The 21,705-nt window shown below is 39.4% G+C and overlaps 1 protein-coding gene across 9 annotated transcripts in view; it reads left to right on the forward strand.

The window, feature by feature from the left end:
* CELF2 (CUGBP Elav-like family member 2) overlaps positions 1–21,705 on the forward strand; it is an 866,707-nt gene that overhangs the window by 361,311 nt on the left and 483,691 nt on the right. For 4 of the 9 annotated variants that reach the window (XM_063781358.1, XM_063781365.1, XM_016919716.4 and 1 more), the window contains exon 2: positions 15,105–15,198. The exons of the other annotated variants lie outside the window; for them this stretch is intronic. The gene's annotated coding sequence lies outside the window, so the exon portion shown is untranslated. The remainder of the gene's footprint in view (positions 1–15,104; positions 15,199–21,705) is intronic. 9 annotated transcript variants of the gene reach the window in all.

The raw sequence follows: 21,705 nt of genomic DNA on the forward strand, positions 1-21,705 counted from the left end.
TCAGCCTTGCTTAACTCTGCATTTGATCTTCAAACTAGCTTAAATGTTGGGTTTGTGTGAGGCTGGAGGAGAAAGAATTGCCTAAATTAAACCAAAAAGTGCTGGAAATGGGCAATGGTGGAATCCTAGAACTTTTTATTTTCTTCCTGAAGCCTGTAGAACAAAGAAAGGAGTCCTCTTACATTCTGAAGTGAATTGGATTTCCAATTGCGCACTTCAAGTACGTTAGCATTAAATAACCACGAGTCACCCAGTGTTGACTTCGGATGGTGTCATGAGTGTTCTGAGACACTTGAAGGTGACCCCAGATTCCCTGGTGTTTACTCCCTCAGGGTTGGCTGAAGGTCGTGACTCACACTGAGGGCAGCCAGGACACTTCTGGAACAAGGTTTCCGAAGCCACGCTGCCCTTCCTACATCAGGCAGTTGGCACAGACTGTTGTGTGTCAGCTTCCTGTGAAGGCCCTCAGCCTAAAGAGGTGAGCCAGTAAATCCTCAAGGAACGTGTTGAGAACAGGGATGAGAATGTGATGGCAAGATCAATGTTTCTGGACTTGTCCCTAGGGATATGAGACAGCCATCATTCCACTATGGACAAGGGGGCCCCTGACATCAACTTGCAGCCTGATCTCCACCTGGTCAAGCTGTTCCCAAATCAATGTTCCCCTAAGGGAGACCAGTACAATGCCTGGAACATGGTAGGCATTTAAATAAATATTTGCTATGGCTGGGCAAGGTGGCTCATGCCTATAAACCCAGCACTTTGGGAGGCCAAGACGGCTGGATCACTTGAGGTCAGGAGTTCGAGACCAGCCTGACCAACATGGTGAAACCCTGTCTCTACTAAAAATACAAAAATTAGCCAGGTGTGGTGGCATGCTCTTGTAATCCCAGCTACTCAGGAGGCTGAGGCACGAGAATCACTTGGACCCGGGAGGCGGAGGTTGCAGTGAACCAAGATTGCACCAGTGCACTCCAGCCTGGGTGACAGAGCGAGACTCCATCTTGAAAAAATAAATAAGGCCAGGCGCGGTGGCTCACACCTGTAATTTCAGCACTTTAAGAGGCCAAAACAGGCGGATTGCCTGAGCTCAGGAGTTCGAGACTATCCTGGCCAACATGGTAAAACCCTGTATCTACTAAAAATACAAAAATTAGCCAGGAGTGGTGGCAAGGGCCTGTAGTCCCAGCCAGTCAGGAGGCTGAGGCAGGAGAATCACTTGGACCCAGGAGGCGGAGATTCCAGTGAGCCAAGATCATGCCGCTGCACTCCAGCCTGGGCAACAGAGCGAGACTCCATCTCAAAAAAAAATAAAATATAAATAAATAAATAAATAAATAAATAAGTAAAGATTTGCCAAGAGAAGAACAATTTGGAGAACTTTGTGGAAATGGTCTGAACACAAATATTCTAGAGCTACTCACGGGTAGATTTCAATATAGCCAGGGCCTTTCTGAAGATCCCAGATATAGAGACAAGTAGGATCACCCATAGCACAAGAATCATTTTTAAAAGCCAGGAAATAGCCCAGGTTCTTCTGCATTTCATGCTGGACCTCAACTTCTGGACAAATGCCATGTTTATAGTAGCACAAAGGAGAGAATAACCCTTTCGAAGAGTGATGATAGCTTTGTGAAGGGTGTGCAGGTGAGTCGGTTCAATAAAACATTGATGATCAAATCAATTGACTAAATAGTCCATGATTCAGGGCGGAAATCCCATACCGGATCCATTTACAGGAACTTTTCCCTAGGGTCCTTAGTGGTAGTCTCAAAGTTGCTTCTCTCTTCCCCAGTGTCTTGTTTTTAAAATGGAAATACTTGCATAAATAACCCCTGAGAACATGCATTCATTACACTGGAATCGGAGGGGAGAGAAGATAAAATGCACAATTGGCCTATCACTGCAAACAGTAAAGAATAAGATGCTTCTGTTATGAAAACTGGCTTTCTCAGATATCCAAGAATCACCTTAGGACAGCGTTTTAGAGCTCTGAATGCCAGGTGTACTCACCGGCAATTTTTGAAGTTTTTGAGCCTCCTACAGACACAGAAGACTCTGTGTGTGTGTGTGTGTGTGTGTGTGTGTGTGTGTGTATGTGTATTTTTAAAGTGAGCTCTGTGAAGAAAAAAATGTAGCAAAAAGAAAGATGTCATTTCTTACCTTTCATACTTTTGAGGATTCATTCTCATGCATAAAACTTTTGTGATAACGCCTTGTGTTTACGGCTTATCTTCTCTCCAAAGAGCTTTAAGCTCTGTTAGCATTATGGCACATAGCCCATTCTCATCAACCTGGTTAATGTAAATGAAGCAATAGCAGATTCAGTTCAAAACCACAGATAATGTTCAAAGGCACCTATGCTTGATTTGGGAATGTACCTGGTATTTTTCCTTACCAACTGTGTTCATTAAACTGATGCTGAAGGTGAACTCCTTTTCCATAGCACACAGCAACTGGCAGTACAGAGAAGCTGTCCAATATCTCCTTGGGTCAGGGTGAGGCCAGGCCAAGAGTAAGACCCTGCTGTAAATCAGCTAGAAAGTAGATAATTAGGGGCAGACAGCATTATCTCATTTATTCCCACACTATGCCTTGAAACTAGGTAGGAATATAATCAAGGATTGTGAATCGTGATGATGCGAACAGTGTGTGCACAGCCCCATGTTAGAAATCATGAGGAATTTAAAAGTGGATGTGAACACGAACAGACACTTTTCAAAAGAAGACATACATGCAGCCAACAAGCATATGAAAAAAAAGTTCAGCATCACTGATCACTAGAGAAATGCAAATCAAAATCACAATGAGATACCATCTCGCACCAGTCAGAATGGCTATTATTGAAAAGTCAAAAAATAACAGATGCTGGTAAGGTTGCAGAGAAAAGGGAATGTCCATACACTGTTGGTGGAAGTATAAATTAGTTCAGTCACTGTGGAAAACAGTGTGGAAATTCCTAAAACACTTAAAAACAGAACTACCATTCAACCCAGCAATCCCATTCCTGGGTATATACCCAAAAGAATATAAATCATTCTACCATAAAGACATTTGCACATGTGTGTTCATTGCAGCACCATTCACAATAGCAAAGACATGGAATCAACCTAAATGTCCATCAGTAGTGGACTGGATAAAGAATATATGGTACATATACATCATGGAATACTATGCAGCCATGAAAAACGAGATGGTGTCCTTTGCAGGGACATAGGTGGAGCTAGAAGCCATCATCCTTAGCGAAGTAACTCAGGAACAGAAAACCAAATACTGCGTGTTCTCACATATCAGTGGGAGCTAAATGATGAGAACACATGGACACATAGAGGGGAACAGCACACACTGGGGCCTATCAGAGGGTGGAGGTTGGGAGGAGGGAGAGGCTCAGGAAAAATAACTAATGGATACCAGGCTTAACACCTGGATGATGAAATAATCTGTACAATAAACCCCCAAGACACAAGTTTACCTATATAGCAAACTGCACATGTACCCCTGAACTTAAAAAAAAGAATGAGGGGTGAGCTGGGCTCAAAAACACCACAGGACAGGCGCCAGCCCAGACCAGACCATGTGTATTCCCTAGAATTCTCACAACTGCATAAAGTAGTTATTGCCATTTTACAGAAGATTCCAAGATTGCAGAGGTGAATGACCATTGTTACGAGGGATGCCTAGTAGGGACCATCCTGCAAGTCAGACCCAATTTTTTACCTGACCGCAAAAGCCTTTCCTCTGCATAACAATGAGGAAGGTCACCAGAAATCTTCAACATCCCACTTCAGACAAAACTTTGGTTTGATGTGATAGATAATAAAATTATAGAAGTCATTAACAGCATGAGAGGAAGCCAGACACACGTGTGGCACAGGCTCCCAGCAGGCAGCCTTCATGGTGCTTGTCCGATGCTGCCTCTCCAGGCTCGCCTTTCTCAGTGATTTGTGGATCTGTCTCCCTGGGCTCCACACCTTTGAACCATCTTTGTTCCCTCTCCTTTCTTATCAAAGCAGTAACAAATTCTGTCTCTCCTACCTTCTTAATGTCTCTCACATTTGTGCCCTTTCTACCTCCCATTTTTCTTACATAAGAGGCTGGAGTATAAATTAGAGACATGGTGCCTGACTGGAGCATTAGCCTCCTCACTAAGCTTTGCATCTTGAAACTGCCAGTACACCTTGTGGCCAGATGTTTTTCTTAATGTATTATTATTTTTAGAGACAAGGGTCTCCCTCTGTCTTGCAGGATGGAGTGTGGTCGTGCAGTCCTAGCTCACTGCAGCCTCCGTGCTCGGCTAGTTATTTTTTTTTATTATTTTTGTAGAGATGTGGTCTTGCCATGTTGCAATGGCTGACCTCAAACTCCTCACCTCAAGTAGCCCTCTGGCCTCAGTCTCCCCAGTAGCTGGGATTACAGGCTCCAGCAGATTGATTTTTTTTTTTTTTTTTTTCTGATATGAAGTTTTGCTCCGTCACCCAGGCTGGAGTGCAGTGGCGCAATCTCGGCTCACTGCAACCTCTGCCTCCCGGGTTCTAGCGATTCTCCTGCCTCAGCCTCCTCAGTAGCTGGGGCTACAGATGCCCATCATCACACCCAGCTAATTTTTGTATTTTTAGCAGATATGGGGTTTCACCATGTTGGCCAGACTGGTCTCAAACTCCTGACCTCAGGTGATCCACCCCCTTCAGCCTCCTATAGTGCTGGGATTACAGGTGTGAGCCACCACGCCCAGCCCAGCAGATTGATTTTTAAATGTGTGCGTGGTTATTGTGTATCAGCCCCTGAGTTTGCATGCCACAGTAGAAAAAGAGGCATAGTTTATCCCTCTGGATTTTATGATTTCATGGGGGACACAGACAACAATATGTAAAGAAATGTATAATTGTAAGACCACAGAGCTGGACTGGATGGTGGGGTGTGGGGGCAGTGAGGCCAAGGGCAGAATCAAGGATGACTTTAAGGTTTCTGTACAGAACTAAGTGATGGTAGTGCCATTTATGAAAATGTGAAAGATTAGGGGGTGATTTGAAGTGGAGGGAGGGGAGGTTGAAAGACCAATTTTGGACATGTCAGTGTTGAGATAGTTCTTCCATAATTCTTAGGCATCCAAGAATAGGAGTCCCATGGACAGCTGTGTCTATAAGAGTGGAACTTAGAGAAGAATTCTGGGCTTGAGATATAAATTGTGGAATAAAAAATCAAACTGATGGAAATAAACCAAGCCATGGGGATAAATGAGGTCAACTAGGGAGAAACATAAGAAAAGAAAAGGAGAAAGGAGGAGGGGGGACCTGAAGAACCACATCACCTGGAGGGTGGAGAGAGAAAGACGAACTAGCAAATAAGAGTAGCTGGAGAGAGAAGGGGAAGATCCAGGAAGGGTGGTGTTACGGACACTGATAGAAAACTTTGTTTCAAGGGAAAGCAATCAATAGCAGTGTTAAATTCAGCTGAGAAACTAGAGATAAAACTACAAGTGTGTCTATTCGATATGACAACACTGAAGTAGATAACAACAACAACCAACGCATTGGTGGCCAGGCAGAAGCCTTTCTAGACTGGACTGAAAGAGACAGAGGCAATGTATGCAGGTGAATCACTACTTAAAATTTTTATTTAATTCTGTGATTTTCTTACTGAGAAACTATAGAAGACTCCCTTGTGCCTGTCAAATAAAATCTAGCCTTATTTATTTTTTTTTTTTGAGATGGAGTCTCTCGCCCAGGCTGGAGTACCATGGCACGATCTTGGCTCACTGCAACCTCTGCCTCCCAGGTTCAATTGATTCTCCTGCTTCAGCTTCCCGAGTAACTGGGACAACAGGCGTGTGCCACCACGCCCGGCTAATTTTTTGTATTTTTAATAGAGATGGGATTTCACCGTGTTAGCCAGGATGGTCTTGACCTCCTGACCTCGTGATCTGCCTGCCTCCTCCTCTCAAAGTGCCGGGATTACAGGCTTGAGCCACCACACCTGGCCTGTAGCCTCATTTTTAACTTGACCATATGAATACATTGGTCTGGTTAAATTGAACTAATCCTAATTATTTCTTACCTCTGCACCTTTGCCTACAAGAACTCTTACACCAGGAATTCCCTGCTCACTCCTTTGTGCTGCACTCCTACGTTGTCATTCATGACTGCTGATATGGTTTGGCTGTGTCCCCACCCAAATCTCATTTTGAATTATAGCTCCCATTATTCCCACACGTTGTGGGAGGGACCCGGTGGGAGATCATTGAATCATGGGTGTGGTTTCCTCCATATTGTTCTGGAGGATTGTAGTGAATAAGTCTCATGAGATCTAATGATATTTTTAAAGAGTTTCCCCTTTCACTTGGCTCTCATTTTCTCTCTTGCCTGTTGCCATGTAAGACATGCCTTTCACCTTCCACATGATTGTGAGCCCTCCCCAGCCTCGTGGAACTATGGGTCCATTAAACCTCTTTTTCTTTATAAATGACCCAGTCTCAGGTATGTCTTTATCAGCAGTGTGAAAACAGACTAATACAACTGCTGTGATCTTTTCATCCTCAGAATTTTTATTGCACCTTCTATCACCCTTGTAGTGGCATTTATGAGATACTGCTTTTATTCATGTATCTTTCATGTCTCAATGAAGGTTAGACTATAATGGACGTTATACTTGGCATTTTCCCGACACAAAATCTTATGCATATTAGTACAAAGTATTAATGGTCAGACTGGTGGTGACATTCTCCACTCAATTATTCCGAACTTTGGAGTCATTTTCAAGGAAAACAGACCCCTCAGACACCTCCCTATATGCCATCCCCAGGAAAAGTGCTGGCAAAGTGCAAGATCCTGACCCAATGGCCATGTTTTGTTTTGCTTTTAGTAGACTTTTTTTTTCCACTTTAGTTATAGATTTACAGAAAAATGGAAAATATAGCAGAAAGAAATTCTATCAACCCCACATCCAGTTTCCCCTATTGCTAATATCGTGTGTTAGTATGGTATATGTATCACAATTAATGAACCAGTATTGATACATGATTAATTACCCAAAGCCTGTACAGTATTCTGTTTTCCTTGCTTTTTACCTAATGTCCTTTTTCTGTTCCCGATTCCATCCAGGATGTCACACTACATTTAGTGTCACGTTTCCTTGGGTTCTTCTTGGTTGGGACAGTTGCTTAGACCTCCCTTGCTTTTGATGACCTTGATCGTTTTGAGCAGGACTGCTTAGATATTTTGTCGAATGCTCCTCAATTGGGATTTGGCTGATGTTTTTCTCATGACTACACTGGGATTATGGGTTTGGGGGAGGAAGAGCACAGAGGTGAAGGACCACCATTCCCATCCCACTATATCGACTGTACATGTTATCAACATGGCTTCTCATGGTTGATGTCCACCTCGGTCATCTCGTGTTGATCGCATTTCTCCACTGCAAAGTTATTCTTTCTCCCACCTCTTACCATACTGCACTTTTTGGGAAGAAGTCACAACGTGCAGCCCACACTTAAGGAGTGGGGAATTATGCTTCACCTACTTCAGGGCAGGATATCTACAAGAAGTATTTGGAATTCTTCTGCATGGAAGTTATGTCTCTCATTTCCCACTTATTTAGGTATTAAATTATTTATTTATATCAGATGAACTCACTGATTTATATTAATTTCATACTTTGGATTGTAATTCATTACTCCTTAATTTTGTTGCTTGAATTGTTCTGTCCTTGGCCATGGGATGCTCTTGTTCAGTTGTCTCCTAATGTATATGTCCTTTGACACATTCTCATGTGGGTTTTGTTTTGTTATATTTTGAGTACTTACCTGCTCAAAAACAAGATATTTTATGTACATCTTGTATTTTTCTTTCCCCTGTCCTAGAATCAGCCATTTCTCTAGGGAGTCCTGGTTCTATTTATTAGAAAATAGGCCGGGCACAGTGGCTCACACCTGTAATCCCAGCACTTTGGGAGGCCGAGGCGGGCAGGTCACGAGGTCAGGAGATTGAGATCATCCTGGCTAATATGGTGAAAACCCATCTCTACTAAAAAAAAATACAAAAATGTTAGCCAGACGTGGTGGCACACACCTGTAGTCCCAGCTACTCAGGAGGCTGAAGCAGGAGGATTTCTTGAACCCAGGAGGGGGAGGTTGCAGTGAGCCGACATCACGCCACTGCACTCCAGCCTGAGCGACAGAGCAAGACTCATCTCAAAAAACAAAAATTATATTAGAAACCAAGACCTGGACACGAGGTGTGCTCACTGCTACCAGGTTGTCATTGCATCTAGGCCCTCTCAGCTGACAGAGCAAGGAAATATTTGTATACATTAACCCATGCATATACATATATCCCTAAATATCTCTACATGTAACCCTCTATATCAATAGTAAGCTAACATAAGCTCATACTGATGTCTTCAGCTCTATTCCATTACCTTCTCTGCCTGTTTATCTGGAAACTCCCACTCTAACAGTGAGACACCTGGCTCCCACTTTATGCCATCCATTTATGTATACATTCAATTTCACGTGTATAGTGGTTTCAGAATGTTAAGCCATACCTACACCCCATTGAGAAACAACTTTATCAACTACAGTGCAGTGCTTATGTACAGCTTCTTTTGCCCTTGGTCTTACATATTTCACTCGTTTCAGAAGTTACTTAAGTAAGAATATTTTTTCCTTCATAGCCTTTGGTGAGGTTGCTTCAAATGTGTGTAATAGAGTCAGACTTTTCTTTTGACATTCTGAATTCCACCCTGGGATTCCTGGACCTTATGAATGATGTTTTTTGAAATTTGCACAAATTAAGTTTCACTCTTTGTACTATAAGGCTCTAAGGGTTTGAACGACGAATGCAGTGGCACACATCCACCATTATATTATCATAGAGAATAGTTTCACTGCCCTAAAAATTCCTCTGTGCTTCACCTATTCAACCTCTTCACCCTAAACTCTGGCAACCGCTGATATATTTAACTGTTTTTGTAATTTTGGTTTATCCGGAATGTCATATATGTGGAATCATATAGTATGTAGCCTTTTTAGAGTGGCTTCTTCTACTTTACAGAGTTTTGTCTATGTATTTGCATGGCTAGATAGTTCATTCCTTTCTATCACTGAATAGTGTTCCTTTGTCTGGATGTACTAGTTTGTTGGTTTCTCCATTCACCTGTTGAAGGACATCTTGGTTGCTTCCAGTTTTGGCAATTATTAATAAATCTGCTCTGAATATTCATGCACAGGTTTTTATGTGGGCATAAGTTTTCAGATCATTTGGGTAAATAACCTAGGAGCCTGATTGCTGCAGCATAAGTGAAGACTCTGTTTAGCTTTGTGAGAAACTGGCAAACTGTCTTCCAAAGTGGCTATATTATTTTGCATTTCACCAGCAATGAATGAGAGTGTTTGTTGCTCCGCATCCTCACCAGCAATTGGCATTGCCAATTTTTTTATTTAAGTCATTCTAGTAGGTATTTATTGGTATCTCATTGTTGTTTAAGTTGTCATTTCCCAAGTGACAAATGATAGTGGATATCTTTTTGTATACTTACTTGCCATGCATGTATCTTCTTTGATATCATTCAGATATTTTGCCTATTTTTTAATTGGCTTGTTAGTTTTATTGCTGAGTTGTAATAGTTCTTTGTATATTTTGGATACAAGTCCTTTATCAGATACATATTTTGCAAGTGTATTTTTTTCCAAACTGTGGCTTGTCTTTTTTGATTCTTTCTCTCTTTTTTAAAATTTTGCTTTAAGTTCTGGAATAGACATGCAGAACATGCAGATTTGTTACATAGGTATACATGTGCCATGGTGGTTTGCTGCACCTATCAACCTGTAATGTAGGTTTTCAGCCCTGCATGCATTTGGTATTTCTCCTAATTCTCTCCCTCCCCTTGTCCCCCACCCCCCAACAGGCCCCGGTGTGTGATGTTCCCCTCCCTGTGTCCATGTGTTGTCATTGTTCAACCCCCACTTATGAGTGGGAACATGCAGAGTTTGGTTTTCTGTTCCTGTGTTAGTTTGCTGAGAAGGATGGCTTCCAGCTTCATCCATGTCCCTGCAAACGACATGAACTCATTCTTTTTTATGACTGCATAATATTCCTTGTTGTATATGTGCCACATTTTCTTTATCCAGTCTATCACTGATGGGCATTTGGGTTGGTTCCAAGTCTTTGCTACTGTAAATAGTGCTGCAGTAAACATACGTGTGCATGTGTCTTTATGGTAGAATGATTTATAATCGTTTGGATATATATCCAGTAATGGGATTGCTGGGTCAAATGGTATTTCTGGTTCTGTTTCTCTTAAAAGTGTCTTTCTCAAAGCTGAGTTTTTAATTCTAAAAGGTCCAAATTGTCCATTTTTTTCTTTCATATATTGTGCATTTGCTATAGTATCAAAAAAAAAACCTCTTCATCACCAAACCCAAAGTTATATATATATTTTCTTTTGGAAGTTTCATAGTTTTATATCTGAGTTAATTTTATGGAAGGTGTAGGTCTGTGTCTAGGTTCATTTTTATGTAGATGGATATCCAGTTGTTAGAGCACCATTTGTTGAAAAGACCATTCTTTCCCCAATGAATTGCGTTTGCATCTTTTTTTTTTTTAAATCTATGGCCTATATTTGTGTTTGTCTATATTTGGGCTTTCTATTCTGATACATTGATCTTTATGTCTATTCTTTTACTAACACCATGCTGTCTTGATTATTATGAGTATAGCTTAATAGTAAGTCTTGAATTTGGGTAGTGTGAATCCTCCATATTTGTTTTTCCTCTTCAGTATTGTTTTGGCTATTCTTGGTCTCTTGTCTTTACATTTAAACTTTAGAATCAGTTTGCTGGTATCCACAAAATAACTTTGCTGATACCCACAAAATAACTTGCTGGGATTCTTACTGAAATTGCATTGAATCTATAAATCAAATTGGGAACAACTGACATCTTAACAATATTGAGACTTTCAAAATGAACCCAGACTATTTCCCATTTATTTAAATCCTCTTTGATTTCTCTCATCAGTGTTATGAAGTTTTCTGTATGTGGGTCCTATAAATATTTTGTTAGTTTTATATCTAAATATTTCTCATTTTTTTCTGATGCAATTGTAAATGGTATTTTTCATTTCAAATTGGAAGACTCCAATTGTTCATTGCTGTATATGGTGAAAAATTAACTTGTATATTGACCTTGTATCTTGTAATCTTGCTATAGTTACTGATTATTTCCAGCATATTTTTGTAGATTCTTTGTTATTTCTACATTGCCAATTATGCCATCTAAAATAAAGACAGTTTTCTTTCTTTTGTTCCAATCTGTATAGCTTTTACTTCTTTTTCTTGTATTTTTTTCTATTAACTAGGATTTCCAGTATGATGCTGAATCGGAGTGATAAGAAAGGACATCTTTGCCTTATTCATGGTCTCAGGGGAAAATTGTTCAGGATCTCACTAAAAAGAATGATATTGGCAATAGGTTTTAAAATATATGCTTTTTATCAAATTGAGGAAGTTTCTGTGCATTCCTTTTTGAGAGTTTGTTTTCTTATGAATGAGTGTTAGAATTTTTCAAATGCTTTTTCTGCATCAATTGACGTGATCATATGAGTTTCCTGCTTTAGCCTGTTGATATAGTAGATTACATTAATTGATTTTTTAATGTCGAACCAGCCTGGCATACTTGGAATAAATCCTACTTGGTCATAGTGTATAATTTTTTTTACAGATTATTGAATTGTATTTGCTAATATTTTGTTGAGGATTTTTACATATATGTTCATGAGAGATATTCGACTGTCATTTTCCTTTCTTATAATGTGTTAATTTGGCTTTGATATTAGAATAATGCTGGCCTCATAGAATGATTTAGGAAGCACTTCCTTTGCTTCTATTTTCTGGAAGAAAATGTGGAGAATTGGCATTATTTCTTTAGTAAATTGTTGGTGGATTCACCAGCGGAACCATCTCAGCCTGGTACACTTCTTTGGGAGGTGGAGGAAGAAAGGTTACTTATTAATTTCTTTAGTAAATATAGGGCTATTCAGATTGTCTGTTTCTCCTGTAGGTTTTGGTAGTTTATGTTTTTTAAGGAGTCAGTCCATTTCATCTAAGTAATCCAATTTGTAGTTATAGGGTTGTTCATAATATTTCTTTATTATCCCTTCAACGTCCATGGGATTAGTAATAATGACCCAGGTTTTATATCTGATATTGGCAATTTGTGTCTCCACAAAGAAAAACAACAGAAAAACAACAAAGAAAATCAATATAACAAAAGGTGGTTATTAATCTTTTCAAATAACTGGCTTTTTGTTTTATTGATTTTCTTTGTTGTTTTTCTGTTTTCAATCATTGCCTTCTCCTCTAATTATTTCTTTTCTTCTACATGTATCAGGTTGAAATTGTCCTTTTTTAAGTTTAATTTCATAACCTAGAATCAGATTATTGATCTTTCTTCTTTTCTAATATATGCAGATAATGCTACGTATTTCCCTCTAAGCACTGCTTTTGCTGCATGTCGCAAATTTTTCCAGCTATCTTTCTGTTATTGATCTATAATTTAATTATTTTGTGGCCTGAAAACATACTTTGTATGGTCTATATTTGTCAAAATTTTTGAGGTGTGTTTTATGGCTCATAATGGGATCTATCTTGGTGAATTTTCCATGGGATTTTAGAAAAATGTATATTCTACTGTGTTTGGATGAAGTATTCTATATATTCAGTTACATAAAGTTGGCCATGCTGTTCAGATCATTCATATCCTTACCGATTTTATGCCTACATGATCTACTGATAGAAGGGTATTAAAGCAGTGACGACATTTTGACTTTTGAAAGAAAATCGCCCCCCAACACTGAATAGGTTCTGAATCTGTCCCAGCTGTCTTTTTGCAGATTATGAAAGTGGGTATCCTTGAAAACGGATGGTAGTAAATGTCTTAGAATTACTAAGATTTTTTTTCATTGGAGGTATGAGAAAACTTGTCTGAGCAGCCACTTATGTAAGATATTGTGGAAGGGAATCATGAATAAGGGAAAAATGAATTAGATGATTCCTAAGATCCTTTGACCTCCGGGAATCTGTCCTACCTCGGGTGCTTCTGAATTCTCTTGGTGATATTTTTTACTTGACTTTTCTACTTCCTTTCTCCTATCTTTGTTCCTGCCTCAGAGTCCTGATATTTTTGTCCTCACAAATAGAGCTTATCTGTTAAATAAGACCTAATTTGTGACCTCTGACCAATATATAAGAGTGTACTTAATGGGGAACCTATTGGGTCAAATTTCTTTCTGGTTTTTCCTGAAATCATCCTGTCCCATGAAGTTCCTTTCTCAAAACATTCAGAACAAGGGGAAACCAATCTCTACCCCCATGTGAGCCAGAGTGTTGAGTCTGAAAAAGCTGGAGAAAAATAAGGAGTATTTATTAATACTTCTGGCCAAAACAGTGACTCTTTTGCTGCCTTCTCCTGGAACAAAATCTTAAGGGAAAAAAATGAACTCTTTAAGACACATGAACATAGATAGTACAGAAGATTCCTCTAAGTGGGGAGAGTCCAGGAAGGGCTTGCTGTACTGCCATTTGCAGTCTTATCCCAGAAAAATGAAGAGTGTGGGGAAACTAGCAAAAGGCTGTTTTCTGACATTTGTAAGTCAGTCATGCAAATTAACAAATGCCTTATGCTAATACTAAAGAAATTACTTAAGCCTTTTCTCTCTAGTTATTCTTTGAGTTTTCTTGGGATTCTCTGACTTCAGGAGATTTTAACTGTGTCTAAGGACCATGAGAAAAGGATTTTGATTGGGATTAGCAGAGAAACCTGGCAAAAAGATTGACATATGCCCCGGGAAAGGAACAGAAAATTTGAAATCAGAATTATCAGGGAAAACTCAGGAAAGAATGTCTGCTGTTTATTGCTCACCGCTTCCACAAGGATCTCCCTTTGAGAAAGAACCTTGTAACTATTTATGAGCTCTCAGAGTTTCATGTGAGATGGATGAATGACCAGCATTTTCATTCCATTTTTGTAGAAAAGTGTGAGAAACAGTAAGGTTTTAATTATTTGCTCAAGGACAGGAATGGGCTTCTAATTCCAGTTCCTATTCACTGCCTGAGCAGTTTCACAGCCTGTAATATTTAAATTACTGCTTAAATGTTTTATTTAATGATGAATGGCTTTTGCCATCATAGATGAGAAATTGCTGTGGCCATTTTCTTGCTTGAGTATTCAGTGTCTCTGAGATGGTAGGCTTATTCTTCGAGGGCCTCAAATGGGAGATCTGTATTAAACATGTTTCCAAAGGCTAATTTCTTAAAGGGAGAAAGAAAGAAAATGCAGTCTCAGTTTCCTGTCCATTAGCCTTCAGTTCATTGCTCCAAAAAAAAAAAAAAAAAAAAAAACTGGGAGCTGTTTTGGCAAATAACCCTATGTTCTTGGGATAGTATCTGTGGAAACTCCCTTAAACTTTACAATGAAACAGAAAATGTAATAAAACAATAAAGCAAAGCAAAACATACACACACACTCTCTGTCCAAGGAGTCATAGCTACAAGTCTGCAAGAAATTTCTGAGCTATCTCTTCCAAGAAAAAGACAGTATCTGTGCAAAGATATCAAAGAGAGATTCTAAAAGCAGAAGATAAAACTCAGTATTATCTGGTTAGGATAATTAGCTTAATTTAATCATTTCACAATGCATACATGTCTCAGAATATCACATGTATATATCACATGCATCTACAATTTTTATGTATCAGTTATACAGAAAAAATAAGTTTCATAACCAAACTGTTGTACATGCTGCTTAAATAAGATCTGAGCACTTTCATGTGATGGCAGGTTTGGGTTTTCTGCTTGGAATGCCCTCTTTCAATTCCCCATACCTGCTGGATTAAGATTAAGAAAGATAGATATATCTGATATGATTTCTTTTATTAAAGCTGAAAAACAAAAGGAAACCAAGAAAAAACCCCTCATTATTATGTAACTATTTGGTTCCGTAATGAGCAAATTATTAATTCAATATGGTACATCAAGACGTAAGTGCGTCTGTGTGTCTCAGCTTCTGCATCTGTAAAATGACTCATTAACCTGTGAACCCCCTTTCATTGTAGACTTTTGTGATTCGATCAGATCCTTCTGCACTCCCAGAGTTCAAGCAGGAGTAAGCAATTCCTTTGACGATATTTGGGAACCTCACTATTCACAGTAAGGAATCCAGTCCTTCCTCCCCTTCTGCTAAGACTTGGCATTTTTGTGATTAATTATATACGATATGGCCTCCTCATATGCTAGGTTTCAGTGTTTTTTCCAAGCTCCTTTTTGCTTCCCAGGACTTGGTTTTTCCTAAAGCTTTATTTTTGCTGACAATGAAATCTTCCCCCTCACTGCCCAGAATCTTTCACAGATGTTCCCTCTATCAACACAGCAGCAGCTGCTGCCTGGACACTGAGAGCCCGAGGAATCCACTGGTGTCTTTTCATCTTGACAAATATTATTGAAATAAGCAAATAACTTTCAAAAAAAAATCCCAGTAGAGTCTATGTATGTGATCCTTTCCCTGTCACTTTCTTTTCAAAACTTGTCTTCATTTTGATGCTTTTATCACCAGGGATAAAGATTTAGAAGGGTTCCATAAATTGCAAGAGAAAGCAGTAATTGCCTTTTGAGTTCAGCATACCACGCAAAGCCAATGTGAAGCATGGAATGGCTCAGATCTGTAAGGGATGCTTTCTACCTAGAGCTCACATTTAACACTGAGCAGAACGATGCCCTTGCAGCTATGCCTGCAAGCAGAGTGCAGCACATCTGAATCCTGAAATCGAGCTCCATTTTGCTGAAATGAGGTTAGAAAACCATCTAAGGGAAAGTTATGTTTTCCAAAAATAAAAATGGAGTTTGGTACCAATCTATTGTACATGCTGTTTAAATAAGATGTGAACACTTCCATGTGATTGCAGGTTTTGGTTTTCTGTTTGTAATGCCTTCTTGCAATTTTCTCATACCTGCCGGCCTAAGGTTAAGAAAGGCAGATGTCTCCGATATGATGTCTTTTATTACTTACAGACTTGATATGTAATTTTGATAGAGCTAAGCCCATTATTAACCTTGAAGAGGGTGCTGTAAAGTAAGTTAAACAGTAGCTTAATATTTTTATTTGCAGGAAACACACACAAAATTAGATATAGTAATATCTATTTATATTAGGTATATATATAAAATAGGTAATGTATAATAAGTTTTTTATATATACGCATATATATATATATATATATATATATATATATATATATACGCACACACAGCTATAAACAAAAGTGGAGGATGAAATGGCCTACATTAGGTGCAAAGAAACCTGTATTCTAGTCCTGTCTCAAAGATAATTTTAGAATGTCATTTCCATTCTCTCTGTTTCCTTGTCAATGTAAAATAGTGATGATATCATCTGACCTACTTCCTTTATAGCCTCAAATGAGAAAATGCTGTAGGAAGACAAATTTAAATGTAAAGTCTGGGTGGCTCCTGCGCGATACACATGCATGAAGAAATGCATGCTCGTCCTGCAGCAGACCTCCTCACTCTGTAAACATTCACATGATTGGAGGCAAGCACGATGTATAACAATTCAGATTCATGTCCTCCCAAGAGGAAGGGTGGCTTTCTTGCCTGAAAAGCATCATTACAGAATGACTTTCAGTGGCAAGTTCTAGTGTATTTTAAAAGGTTTCTGTTTGCAAGAGCGTGTTCATTGTGCAGAGCAGAGTGTCTATTTTAAAGCAGTGGCTCTCAGCTCTCATTGTTCTGCAGAATCACCTGGGCCCTACCCCAGAGCTTCTGATTCATTTGGTCTGAGATGAGGCCTAGCCGTGGTTTTAGTTTTAAGCTCCCTGGAGATTCTAATGGACAGCCAGATTTTATAGCATTATCTGTGAATGTGAAGATACAACATTGGCTGCACACACAGCAAAAATGACTGTATTTAAATGACTATATCCAAGTACATACTGTAAGTTAAAGTACATTTAATTTCACCATACAGGAAATTATCAAAGCACATATAGAAGATGGTCTCCCTTCTCTTTTTTTCCCCTCCCTCTCTCCCTCTCTCCTTTCTCTTCCCCTCAAGGTCTATAAGTCCATCAGATAACTGGAGATGACAATTTCCCGCTATATTGTGCATATCAGTTCAGACTAAATCCTCTGAAGGAAATTTCATTTCCTTTTCCTATAAGAAATTGGCCTTTTAAACAAGTACATTTTAGGTAAAAGCTTTTCTAGTAGATGTGTTCAGTACCCCTTTATTGCAATAAAAATCATGTCTTGAATAAGTTTGAATGCTCTTGACTTAGGGAGTAGAGCTATTTTACCCATCTAAAGTTTATGCTGGCTCCTTTCCCCTGTCGGTACTTCAGCCTTGAAAAATAGCAACAGCGCCTCGAATATCGGGGTGGCATCATTTTATGGATCCCACTCTTTAAAAGCATGACCTGTGAAACTTAAAAACTTCTAAAGTTTAGGAGGGTTGCTTTTGACCAGAAGACCGCTTCTTGGGAAATTAAAGATGGGTTTACGTTTATGAATGGAATTAAGACAGAAATCTTTAAATTAAAGTAATTCAGAGCCACCCATAACAGAAGGCTCGTGGGGCAAGAGTTCTGTTTCCTGCCCCTGGAAGGCTCTCATGGTTTTGTGGAGTTCTGCTGATATCTTCCCTTTCAGCATCAGAGGGGAAATGTTTGTTTTGGCCATCGTGGGGCCCTGGATCTTTCTCCTAGGCCAGCGTGGGAGATGGAGAAGGGACATCAACAGAACGGGTTCCGATTGCTGCCTCTAACGATGAAATACGGTAGAGTTTCTTCAACCATCTAGAAAACGGAGATTAGACCACAGGGTTGTAAGGGGAGTCTGCTAGTGGATGCCGCCATGTTTTACGTAGGATTTGAGTCCCATGTCGAAGGAACACCTCCCTTCTAAAGCCCGTGACTATTGGCTGTTCTCACATGGTCCAGGTACCTGGGTGAAGGGGAAAAAAATCAGACAACAGCCTCTCTCACTATCCTGAACTCCCCCGTCCTTCTTCTGAAATTGCAAGCTTCTTAATTACAAACAACAATATCCATTTTGGCTAATTTTCTTTATCTTTCATTTTTTTAATTATTTCACACTTGTAGAAAAACAGTAAGAACAGGCTGGCCATGGTGGCTCACGTCTGTAATTCCAGCACTTTGGAAGGCTGAGGCGGGCGGATCTCTTGAGGTCAGGAGTTCGAGACCAGCCTGGCCAAAATAGTGAAACCCTATCTCTACTAAAAATACAAACAAACAAAAAAAAAAACAAATTAGCTGGGCATGGTAGCAGGCACCTGTAGTCCCAGCTACTTGGGAGGATGAGGCAGAAGAATCACGAACCAGGAGGCAGAGGTTGCAGTGAGCAGAGATCATGCCACTGCACTCCAGACTGGGTGACAGAGCAAGACTCCATCTCCAAAAACAAAAAAGAAAAGAAAACTGTAAGAACAATACAAAGAATACTATACACTCTTTCCCCAGATTTCCTGTTTCTCAACATTTTGCCATATTTGCTTCGTCATTCTTTCCATACATATTACCTTCTGAATCATTTGAGACTGAGTTACAGATCTGATGCCCCTTTATTTATGCCTAAGTTCTTAGGTGTGTGTTTCCTAAAAACAAGGATATTCCCTTACATAACGACAGTACAATTATCAAAATCAGGAAATTAACATGTTATGGTATTATGACACAATCTGGCTCGCTCTCCAATTGTCTCGATAATGTGTTTTATCATACGTGTGTGTGTATATATTATGACAAAATAGTTTCTATCTTTGTGCATGTGTATGTGTATATGGATATGGATAAAAATTTATCCAGTTAGGATATACACAAGCAATTGCTTTAAAAAAAAAAAATTGGCCAGCCAGGTGTGGTGGCTCATGCCTGTAATCCCAGGACTTTGGGAGGCCGAGGCGGGCGGATCACAAGGTCAGGAGTTTGAGACCAGCCTGGCCAAAACAGTAAAACCCCATCTCTACTAAAAATACGAAAAAAAAAAATTAGCCGAGCATGGTGGCGGGTGCCTGTAATCCCAGCTACTTGGGAGGCTGAGGCAAGGAATATCGCTTGAACCTGGGAGGCGGAGATTGCAGTGAGCTGAGATCACGCCACTGTACTCCAGCCCAGGCGACAGTGGGAGACTCCATCTCAAAAATAAAAAAATTTAAAAATTGGCCAATATAAGTAGCAAAGGAAGTTATTAAATTTTATCTGGTAGTTTAATAATCTCCAGAAAGGCTAGACAGCAACACTCTGAAATTACACAACTAGAAAAAAATGCCCAAACATGTGGCAGGATTTTCTCCAGTAAGAAGATGATTGCTATCACTGCATGGTACCTATGTAACTTGGGACTGAATCCTAACACTCCACCACTGCTGACTCTCAAAGTTCTTTGGAAGAATGAATTGCCAAGACGTGGCCCTCGAGTATTGCTCATTTCTGAATCCAAGGCTTTCAGAGCTACGCTGATTGGAAACCTAGGTCACACATGCCTCTACTTTAACCACGAAAGAATCTGGAAATGCAAGTGTTTCAGCTTCCTCCTTGGATCTCATAATACGAGAAATTATCAGACTCTAGGAAGGGTGTTTGAATATGTTGGAGAGCCACAAAAGATAATAATAGCAACATCAATTGCAAACAATAACAGGTAACATTTATTGATCACACCTTACATGTTAGGCATTCTTTTAAATATTTTTATTAATGCTTTTAATCTTCACAATAACCTAATGGGGTGCACAATATTATTGTCCCTAGTTTACCAATAAGGAAACTGAGACATAGATATTTGTTTATTTTTATTTTTATTTTTATTTTTTTGAGATGGAGTCTCTGCTCTGTCACCCAGGCTGGAGTGCAGTGGCGTGACCTCAGCTCACTGCTACCTCTGCCTCCTGGGTTCAAGTGATTCTCCTGCCTCATCCTCCTGAGTAGCTGGGATTATAGGCGCCCCCCACCATGCCTGGCTAATTTTTGTATTTTTAGTAGAGATGGAGTTTCGCCATGTTGGCCAAGCTGGTCTCAAACTCCTGACTTCAAGTGATCCATCTGCCTTGGCCTCCCAAAGTGCTGGGATTACAGGTGTGAGCCACTGTGCCCGGCAAGAAACTGAGACATAGGTATTTTGTAAGTTGTCCACGATGACTAACAAGGAAGAAGCAGAGGCATAATCCATATGAGTTCTTAACTCTTACATCTTTCTTTTTCAAAACACATGCTGGAAAATAGTTTGGCCATTTCTTATGAAATTAAGCAATTACATTCTTGGGCATTTATCCCAGAGAAATGAACATTTCATTTCTCACAACAAATGTTCAGAGCAGCTTTTTGGTACTAGACATGCCCTCCCACCATAAACAACAAATGATGATGGAACAATTAGACATCCATCTGCAAAAACATTAACTTCGATTCTCACACCATCTTTTAAAAATTAACTCAGCAAGGTTGCAGACCTCAATATAAAACTTAAAACTATAAAACTTCTAGAAGAAAGCATCAGAGAAAATGTTTGTGACCTTGTGTAGGCAAAGATTTCTTAGATATGAAGCTAATACTGTGATCCAAAAGTTGATAAATTGGACCTCATTGAAACAAAACACCAAACAAAAAAATGTGTTTTCTCTTTGAAAGACATCATTAAAAGAATGAAAAGACAAACCACAGACTGGGAGAAAATAGGTCTAAATCCTCTCTGTGATAAATGAATTGTATCCAGAATACGTACAAGGAACTCTCAAAACTCAATAAGAGGAAAGCAAACAGCCCAATTTTTTAAGTGGGCAAAAAATTTGAGCAGGCATATTACCAAAGAAGGCATATAGATGACCAATAAGCATATAAAGAGATTCCTAACAGCATAAGTCATTACAGAAATGAAAATGGAAACTAGTGACCTGTTCCTGCACACCTATTACAATGGCTAAAATTAAACAACTGACTATATCAAGTGTTGGCAAGTATGGGGAGGGACTGGAAAGCCCATACACTGCTGGTGGGAATGTAAAATGCTACAGTTGCTTTAGAAAACAGTTTTGTAGTTTCTTAAAAAGTTAAATAGGTATCTATCATATGATGTAACCATTTAACTCCTTGGTGTCTACTCAAGACAGAAGAATTTATATTTCTATACAAATATGTATATAGTATATCCATAGAGCTTTATCTGTATTAGCCCAAACTGGAAGCAACCCAGATGTCCTTCAGTGTGGATGATTACACCAATGTGATACATCCATACAATGGACAACTACTCAGCAACAAAGAAACAAACTATGGGTTTATGCAACAACTTGGATGGATCTCAGGGGGATTATACTGAATGAAAAAAGCCAATTCCAAAGGGTTACTTGCTATATGACTTCATTCACAGAAAATTGTTGAAATGACAAAATTATTTATTAAAACAGAGAATGGATTAGTAGGTGCTGGAGTTGGGGCTGGAAGGGGCATGGGAGAAAGGTGTGTGGTTATAAAAGGACAGCATGAGGAATGCTTGTGGTGGTAGAATTGTTGTGTATCTTGACTGGGTGGTAGATACACAATCCTACACGTGTGGCAAAATTGCATGGAAGTAAACACACACAGACACCACTGAAAGCATACAAAACTGGGGAAATCTGAATACGATCCA

Source organism: Pan troglodytes, chromosome 8 (assembly GCF_028858775.2).
Source record: "Pan troglodytes isolate AG18354 chromosome 8, NHGRI_mPanTro3-v2.0_pri, whole genome shotgun sequence".
Lineage (NCBI taxonomy): Eukaryota > Metazoa > Chordata > Mammalia > Primates > Hominidae > Pan > Pan troglodytes.